The sequence below is a fragment of the Apostichopus japonicus genome, chromosome 2, assembly GCF_037975245.1.
Source record: "Apostichopus japonicus isolate 1M-3 chromosome 2, ASM3797524v1, whole genome shotgun sequence".
In the NCBI taxonomy this organism is placed as follows: domain Eukaryota; kingdom Metazoa; phylum Echinodermata; class Holothuroidea; order Aspidochirotida; family Stichopodidae; genus Apostichopus; species Apostichopus japonicus.
In genome coordinates this window covers 9,679,232-9,689,327 of record NC_092562.1, presented here as the reverse complement: position 1 = coordinate 9,689,327, position 10,096 = coordinate 9,679,232, and the positions used below count along the sequence as shown (strand labels likewise).

At 38.1% G+C, this 10,096-nt stretch overlaps 1 long non-coding RNA gene across 10 annotated transcripts; it reads right to left on the bottom strand.

Annotated features, from left to right (window-relative positions):
* Nucleotides 1-3,408: 3,408 nt before the first annotated feature.
* On the bottom strand, nt 3,409-9,768 carry LOC139977354 (uncharacterized). Of its 10 annotated transcripts, none has more exons than XR_011796514.1 (5): nt 9,738-9,768; nt 7,989-8,191; nt 7,356-7,799; nt 5,899-6,037; nt 3,409-3,571 (listed from the first exon to the last, which is right to left on the bottom strand). It is a non-coding gene; the product is annotated as an uncharacterized lncRNA (long non-coding RNA). The 10 variants fall into 10 exon arrangements; XR_011796513.1 differs by having other exon boundaries at nt 7,375-7,799; XR_011796509.1 differs by having other exon boundaries at nt 7,711-7,799.
* Nucleotides 9,769-10,096: the final 328 nt, after the last annotated feature.

Below are 10,096 nucleotides of genomic sequence, written 5' to 3'. Positions count from 1 at the left end.
AATGCGATGTCCCTTCTATTCTTCCGTGGACACTGAAAGAGTTGAAGCCTCCATAAATGAAGATAGTATTCGCCATTGACATACATATTATATCGTCAAACCAGTGTGGTCTGAAGCAGTGATGTAGCCAGGAATTTGCAAGGGGGGGGGGGGGGTGGCGGGGGCATATTTTGCGATTGATATGGGGGAGGGGTCCAATGGGAGGGTCTACCCCTCCCGTTTGAGAAATTTTTGAACAATTGAAAGTCCTTTCAATGCGATCTGGTGCAATGTTTTGTCAGTTTCATCATTATCATGATATTATATTATCAGTAGATTTTGTTTCCTGTTTGTATTCGTTTACATGTTCTTTTACATATTATATCAGAAAGACAAACATATTCCTATATATATTTTAGTCCTCGGTTTATAGCATAACGAGTGGTGTTTGTGGAATGAGAAAATGCCCCTCTGATGTTGTGCCCCCACTTTTTGGAAGCTGCCTACCCCCTGCAGTTCACCGCTGCAAGTTTATAATGCATTGCACCTACAGCGTTCCATACTATGATCATGATGTAAACTTGTATCAGGTGGCATACTCCTATTAGTCTTTATCAATCCGCCCGGATGTTCTCCTATCCCAGGAAAAGTGCCAAAATGCTGTAGGAAAACATCTGTTTGACCTGTTATCAATCAGAATCTGGTTTCTTGTGGCTTGCATGTTAAAGGGTATGAATGGAAGTACATGTGGTACAAAAATTGGGTCAATTGAGGCAATTTTTTTAGACCACTTTAGGCCTCCCAGGAGCAGCGTACGAAAATTGTTTACTATCGAGTGAAGAGGTTTGTTTATAAGTGACAAAAACGTCCGACTCGGATAGCAAAAAATCTACATGGTCATGATACGGAAAATTGATAGTGCCATGAAAGGCCAACTTAATTGTCAGCTATCAGGTGATGGGTGGCGTTTAGATAGTGAGAACTTCTATCTAGATTTTTGAGGGCTCCTCTGGAAAGCAGTGCTTCTGCACTGAGCAGGACTACCCTCGTTAAAGATGACAATAATCATAATAAAAACCAGAATGCAAAAATGCATAGTGGTTTCGATTTAACATTCAATTTTCTGCATGAATCTGACGTAATGTATAGTGAGGGTGTTTAAAATACTTGATATTAGTAATACAGTGAAAAGCAGAGTGATATATTCACAATGACACAGGCTGTCCTGAAATGACCATTGACCTCAACAACAAGCTTCTTGTACTTAACATACATCAACATACTAAATATGACATCAGTCCTTGTTAAAATATTGTGTAAAAAATGGTTTCACAATCTGACCCCTGGTGAACTCAAACGACCTTTGACCTCCGCCCACAACATTAAGGCTTCTTGTACTCAATGTGGTACAATTACATACCAACTACATGTGATCTGTCCAAGATTCCCATACAATATTATGTTTAGGAAGATGTGTTAGTGTGGAGAGACAGGTAAGAGGGGAGTGAAGTAAATGTTGGGCATTTGCTGACTTCAAATGACCTTTCGCCTCCACCAAAAGCAATAATAGGCTCCTTAAATTTAATATGGTGCATCTACAAGATCTTTCCTTTCTTGCAATATCATGTTTACAAGGTTGTCACGATTTGACCTGTTGTCACCAAATGGCGTTTGACCTACACCAAAAACATTAGGCTTCCTGTGCTCAATGTGGTACATCTACACACTAATTATGAATTGGTCCGACCTTCCCTTCTTGAGACATCGTGTTTACAAGGTTTTCAAAATTTGACCTCTGGTGACCCCAAAAGACCTTTGACCAGCTCCACCCAAAAAAATAGGCTTGTTGTACTCAATAGGGTACGTCTAAACCCTAAATATGAGGTCTGCCCATGCTTCCCTTCTTGAGATATCGGGTTTACAATGTTTTCACAATTTGACCCCTGGTGAACCCAAATGACCTTTGACCTCCACAGACATACACACATACGCCATCATGAATGCAGAGGTTACGATATTCATCGAAAACAAAAAGACTTAGAGGCCACATTACTTTTGTGATTTAGTGTGTAGGTCCATGGGGCTTTTAATGCGCGTATGCTACCATCAACGAGCACGAGCTCAACTTAAGATTTTGTCGCATCACACTTGTAATGTACATGAGCAGACTATGTAGTCACCTGCAGAGTTCCCTAGAAAATTGTTGTTCTTTCATGGCCTAACGAGGTCCGAGTCTAAAAATGACAAATGGAAAACAAGCTCCAGCTCACTTGAGAAAAAATGGTATCACACGCCTTACACCTCTTCATTTGCTAAGCTACAAGTTCTGCCCTGACAAGTTCTGATATCTTAACAACATACATGTATGTTTCTGGGGTTGTGTAACTACCACAGATGGTTCAATTAGATGTCTAGTCGGGATCCAGTGATGGCCATATCACAAGATACCCAATCACAAGATATCCCATTTTCAGAGAGGGTCATTTTATTATTCAACTAGGCCTACATACAATAGGCAGTTAAATATTGACTGGAAGCTACCCTTTCAAACAAACAAAAAACCATTGAAGTTTCCCATAAAAAGCCCATAAGAAATTTCCTTAGGGATATTGGCCCACAGGAGAGAGCATTTCCTATGGGGTTTTCTGGGGAAATATGCCACAGGAAATTTGAGTTTGACACACGGGAAAGAGCATTTCCTATGGGGTTTTAACAGGAAAATTACCCAGGAGAAATTTGAGTTTGACACACTGGAAAGAGCAGTTCCCATGGGGTATTAATGGGGAAATATGCCACAGGAAATATGATTTTAACACACAGGAAAGAGCATTTTCTATGGGGTTTTAACAGGGAAATAACCCACTATGGAAATAACCCACAGGATATTTTCCCCCGGGAATGGCAAAATCCCACAGGAAAAATCCTGAAGAAAACAGGGCTAATTTTCCCCACTTACTATACAAAAAATATTGGTGATTTTCCCATTGAATATTCCTGCAAGAACATCCCCATAGATTTCCCTTTTGACAGAATCAAAATTGTTTAATATTCCCTAAAAACAAAATCCCAAGCTATTTCTTTTTTTTCCCATTGAAAATGACCCATTGGGTTATGTTCCTGTTGAATCTTGACTGCAGTTACAAATTCCTGCATGATATTATGTAGTTATGTGGTGTAATTAAAAAACCAGCTTTCCCAAGGAGGGCTAATAGATTCTTCATAGTGAATTAACTTTATATTGACCAACAGTTTACATATATAAATGTGTCAAGGTAAGAATGACAGCCTCTGGCAAGTGAATTGAGCTGTGGAACTATTTGTTATTAATGTAAAAAATTAATGAAAAAAACTTAAAACTTCTTGTGAATAAACTCTGAAATATTTCTATTGCATATCTACTACATAAAGAAAGTGGTTCAGTTGTAAGAAATGTGTATATAAGTGATATTAAGTGAACGGATGGATGTGGACGTAAATAAACACTACTTCTGCTCCTCCAGATGGTAGGCCTTTTGTTCATCCTTCATCTTTTTGGCCATCTTACTTCTTATTGCTGTCCGAGACACTCCATTGAACTTTAGTAGCGTCAGCCCTAAAAGAACAAAGAAATTACTAGGTAGGCCTATGAGATTTTGCATAGTCAAGATACTTATTTGCCGACATTGAATTTCCAGAAATCGTGAAGCTCCTAACAAATGTTGACCAGGGGCCTTTCAAGTTACTAGGCGCTTCATTTTTATTTCTTGGAATTGAAAAACAGGAAAACTTTGTAGGCACATAGTGGACAGACCAAGGTAAAACTGAATTGGGCAAACACATAAAATCATCCCTGATACAATCTGTGTCAACTATCACATGATACCCTAACAAACAGTGTGGCAGCTGCACTATTTAATTGCTTTTCATCATACCAGTAGAGAGACATATGTCAGCCTTCATCCTTATAAAGACTTGCTTTCAGAATTGTTCTTTGTAAATGACAAGATTTGGGGATTTAGTTGATTTTTAAAGTAATGTTAATGAAAATAGAGTTGAAGGCATTGAAGACTCGCCCCTAACCATGTGCGGCCATCTGAAAAAGTTAACTTTCTGTTGCTGTCAAGTGATGTTTTGTTTGTGTCACTACAAAATGCAGACAGTACAGTAATGAAACGTGATACCTTGTTATCTTTTGCTGGACTCGAGATGTCCATCACTGTATTGTTTGCACACTGTGCTGTGGGTATTGACCACAGCTGTATGTACTGACTGTACACTAGTGTCTAATTACCGATGGTAGCAAGCTGTTTGTGTGTATTTTATGGGAACGATGGTGGTGTCTAACACTTCTGTTACACCTCATTCAAAACTAGGTCAGATTACCGGCATGAGACATTTCTTTGTGCGCGAGTCTCACACCCTTTTAGCACCAAATATTATGCATGTACCCGGAAAGTAATCATGTGAAGGGTTAGATAAATTTCATCCAATTCCATTTCCTTTTCACAACCATCACATGATGTCTATGCATTTCTACCCATTTTTGTAGGTATATCACTTATATATCTAACTTTGCTTCCAGATAATATTCCAAAACTGATGTTTCTTTGAAGCATGCCAGTGGTAGGCTTACATACTAAGCTAAAACCTATCCATTTGATAGTTTCATACAAACTTATGTGTAACTATAGCCTTCGAGATTAAGGTATTGTTTTCAACGTTTGTAATGTTACGTCCAGTGGAGGAGCATCCATACAGTAATTGGGGGCGGATGCCCCCCCTGACGGACTCAAATGAACTGCTGGCGCCCTTTTCAGCTTTTTACCACTTTTGACTTATTCGCGGTAATTGACTTTTTTATTGCACTCTCATCTACCTATTAACATTTGTTACATTTTGTTGGTGTAATTTTCTGACACCTATATTTATTCTTCGTTGATCTGCAATTTAGCAAGGCCCGGAAAGGGTCATTTCCAGCGATCTAGGGAGTAACTGTACTCCCAAAAAAGTTTGGTACGCTCCGCGCCAACCTGTGGTGGCGCTCCGCTTAGATAGTATCGAAAGCGCCCCTACAGACCATTCTCGACCCCCCCTGACCAATACCCCTAGCTCCGCCACTGGTTCGGCCCTTATGTTGCCCGATGCGGATTCTAATATTGTTTTCAATACTCAGCGTGATGTGAATTCCAATTAGAGAAAAGAGCACTAGATCTTCATTATTTGTGGACTGACTTGTGGACTGGTTAATTACCACTGTCTAGTGTTTCACCTTGACCACTTTCCACCACATAAACTGAGGTAACTACGCAGCACTCGGAAATTCAAGAAATTGCCACTCACCAAAGTTTCTACCCAGATATAGAATATCATGTAAAGGTTTGTCAGACAACCTTACACAAATTCTGCCTATTATAAAATGTATGTATGTATGTATGCATGTATATTAGATCCTCCTGCAAGCAGGAACTCGCGAAGAAGCCTAATTGGCTTATCAAAGCCGCAAGCTGACCGAAGTCAGTCTCTCACATTCATATTTAACGTCCATGATTATGAGAAGATTATGATTATGATTATGATTATGAAAATGGTTATGATTATGATTATGAAAATGGTTATGATTATGATTATGAAAATGATGAGGATTATGAAAATGGGAAGAAACTTGGTGATACAAACATATAAATGTCATCAATGCACTTCTCAAGCACTTTTTGTTTTACTTTAAAATATTTGGACAGTCTAAGTAGCCTAATGTTAGCGATGTCAAGCAAACCATGATAGAATTATGTTCGTTTTTTGGGTAACATTAAATCCATCTATTACAGTTAGGAGATAAAGTTGGCCAAAGGAATGCTAGGTGCACTTAGTCATTAGATACCATTTTTTCATGTTTATTCACACAACTTTGCAATGTTACAGCCAGGCTTGAAATACACTTACTGCGGTACACCAGACAATTTTCCTTTGCAGCTCCAACTATTGCCAGTAAGTAAATAATCCTCTGCTATCCATTTCATCATCTCAGGAAGGCTCTTAGTATGCACCTACATGAAAGAATTGCCACGTGACGCTTTAATTTCTGTGGAGAAAAGAAAACGATCAATTTAAAATCATGCCATAGTAACCTCTGCCACTTCCACATCTCTCTCCCTCAGTGAACTGTTTTTTTTTTTTTTCAACTTTCACGATTTGATCTTCAAAGTGAATAGTTGAATAGCATTTGAAACTCGCCCTTTAATACCACTGCCATAACAGTTTCCCTGACTCGGGCATTATATTTGGCTCTCGTGTTAGATCACTGGAAATTTGAGCTGAGGAAGTCTCTTTCCCAAGCTCCTTTCTTTTGCTAGGCTTGGTGAATTGATTATGTAACACAGATGTTAATGTTCCAGACTAATAACCTTGAAAGGTGCAGAAGTGGCCAGTGGCGAAAAATGAACGGCAGTCTTACTAAAGGGCGGATTTTCATATGGCAAAAGTGCAAGCGCAATAATTCTTCCTTTCTTTGTCTCTTGGGTGGGAGGAAGGACTTCACAAGTAGAAGTATTTTAATCATTAGTAATAAATATTAATAACTTCAGTTCAAGGAGAAGTTACACATATATGCACTTATCATGAGGCTCTATATTACCAGAAACACTTGTGGTCCTTGTGGCATTCCATATGAAAGGCAAAGAACAAGTGTTAATTCAATTGTACGTCACATGCTGTGCACTGCTATGTATTCAGTTTTGTGCAGACAGAATGAAAATATTTACACTGTAACATCAAATATATATCATAGATAGAAATGGAAAAGGTGAGCATCGAATGTCTCAATTCATGGGAATGTAAAAAATTTGTTGTGTTGCTGATGAAATTGGGGCTCATTTCAAAATTGAAATCAGTTTAGGTTTGGTCAAGTGAATTGATCATTCCTTACAAACATTAAATTAAATCCCATCACATAGCTGAAACAGACAAAAGACAGGTCTTAATTTCCAAGTTTACTATCCCATCATAAAAACACAACAGACAAGATGGGGAGTTGGACAACTGTGTTTCTTTCTATACATGCTTTGCACAATGTACTATTTTAAGTACTGTATGACACCATATGTTGGTCTTCCAACATGCACATCTACATATTTTGTATGTTTACCAAATGTTTACAAAACTATGGGGAATGATTATGTTTATTCAAAAAATGTAGAGGAAATATTACTAGGCCTACATAATACTTCTGTTTGCAAAATTGCCATTCCTAAACATCTGACATACTTGATGGACCTGACTGGACCACAATTCAATGACAGCTACTTTTACTGGTTTACGATTCTCTGTTTGACGTTTAACCTGTTTAATTACCCTTTATAATATAACCCTTATTATATATACAACCCTTAATATAATATAACCATCATTATGTTATATCACCTATTTCCAGTCATGGTTTCAAACATTAATTACTGGTGTTCGAATTTGGAAGTTCCATACATCACTTCAGTAACAAGAAATAGTGTGTCCGAATCGTGGTATCTTGGTTGACATGTGACACTGCCCATCTTGTGAATTGCGTTTAGGCATTGGGCCACCTGCAGTCAGCAGCTTCTGCGATTTGTGTCTCAAGAAATCTGTCTCATAATCAGGTTGTAGTTTTGTATTCCTCTGGATAGAGTTTGGTAGAACTCTCAGGAAATGTTATGAGCATTAATTATTTTGTTGGGTGATAAGAATACGGAAAACTTCTTTCCGATTCACTGAGATTTTTACCTACAAAGACGTTGAGGATTGGTGTTACTGTGCCCTTGTGATACCTATCCAGCTACTGTAGGCCAGCACGATGATCAGGCAGGCCTAGCCTAGGAAGGAGAGAGATATCATTGTTACGGTTGAAAGTGACAACAAGAGACAGACTTCCAGTTCCATGGGTGTTACATGTATACAACCTTGTTTTAGTTAATTCTTACACTCAATGCTGAGTGACCAGTTGAGGTTTGGTATTTCATGCTGAAATACCAAACTTGCTATTTCTACATCATCTTACATACCCTGCCATGCAATCACATTGAGCTACAACTGCAGAACATTGCCTGCAACCCATGGACCTGCAGCTTCTTCTGTGACTCTATATGATGGCTTTACATCACTCGATCTTTAGAATGGTACCAAAATCTACTGTGGTGTGACTAAAGATTGATATGACTGCACCCACTAAGACACCTAGCACCTGTCTAGGCCACAAGTGACTCACCTGAAACAAAGTAAAAAAAAATGATCTTGAAAACCTTGACAAATGTCAGCTACACATAGGGATGCAACGTGACCGGTTTATGTTTTTGGGGAAAAATAAAATCATTGAAAATAGGCCAAAATTGTACAAAATTTGTCTTGCTTCTTCACAACCTTTTTTAAATTTAATAGTCAAAATGAGACATATATAGGATTGCATTTGATCTCTGTATTCTTTACAGACATGATCCCAAATGTAAATTTATTACATGTTCTATGTACAGTGAAAATGACGACAGAACAACATGCACAGTGACAACGTTTTGATGAATGCCTACTAAAAGAGGTAAAGTTATAGAGAAGTTGGATGGCCAGTTTATATGGTAACTTATCAATGCTGAACAAACAAACTGGCTTAAAGGTCAAGTTAATGATAATGTCTATGATTTTGGTCTGTGGTATACTTCAGTCTTTCGACTTTGTGATTTTGAATGAAATTTATGCTTGTAGAGGTTGTAGTGTATGGACGACTAACTTATTCAGACATTACTTGTACCTAATTATATTTATTGTAGACTATAGGGCCCTCGTTGGTTGCAGGGCTAGTAGAGAATAAACATGGCTACCAACCAACCGATTCGTGTACTAGCTCTTATCCGTATGAATCTCCGATATGATATATTTGCCCTTGAAATGCAACAGAGGTCTTTTCAAAAATAGCCCAAGCAAGGAAAACTTCACATGTGATAAATTTTATGGTATAACTTTAAGTCCAGTAAATGAGTGAAGTAAGTAATTCACAAAGGTTCCTCGGGATACAAAATTGATGCTTTCACTGTGCATATTTATTACTTATTATTGAAGCTGTGAAGGCCTGGATTAATAACATATATATTGTGTTCAAAGAAATTATTACAAGTTGAACTTGATTGACAAACACAGCAATGCAAACTTTATCCTTTAAGTTTAGGCCTGTATACATTGTCTATCCGATAGAAGATTGATAATATGCCTAGACCCTATTGATAATGACATTATCAATAGAGTCTAGGCCTAGATAGCTAGCTATAGGCCAAATGCTTTACCACAATTGTTTTTGGGCTAATATATTGTTACTAATTAGTGTGTATAGGCTACTGTAGAAGTGTTGATTTTGTAATTTGAATATGATTCATGCAATAACAATGAGAATCGAACATATCAGCCGATGCCATATGTGCCTCCTTTTTGCCTGTCTGAAATTAATGTTAAATAACAATAATAGTTAGAGGGTCTTACGTTTTAAATAAGATCATGGGCTAGGCTTAGCACTGGCAGCACACCCTCATCTGAGAACGACTGAAATTGAAACAGACAAGCCTCTAGGCCTAACTTCGTCCTACCGCCTAGCCAAATTACCTACGTTACGGAATAGGTCTATGCAGATATTTGATCAAATTTTGTGGAACTGCAATGCCGGCCATGAATCTATGCAGTTTTCCCAAAAATCTGCCGGAACCTCGTGAGACCAGTTTTCTGCATAAACTGTTACGTTATTGTGAAATCGGAAGTAAAGCAAATTATCAAACCTTGCAACAACTAGTAGTACATAGTAGTATGGCGGGCCATCAGTCTCAAATCATGGGAGATCGACTTATACCGATTTAAATCGACATATACCAGTTTCCTTCGACTTATACCAGTTTCCAGCAGCTGAAATTGACTTCTACCAATTTAAATCGACATATATATATTGTTGAAGTTAACACAACCTGCGCGATACGCAGTCAACTTTCGCCATCAAACCTTTTATTCGCCTCTATTCACGCGAATAGCACCCTTTCACCAAAAAAAAAATCGCAGAACTTTGTAAATGGGTGGCGCTCTCATAGATTTTACACGAGCAAATTCAACAGATCTCTGAAGTACGATTGAAAGTGACCTAATT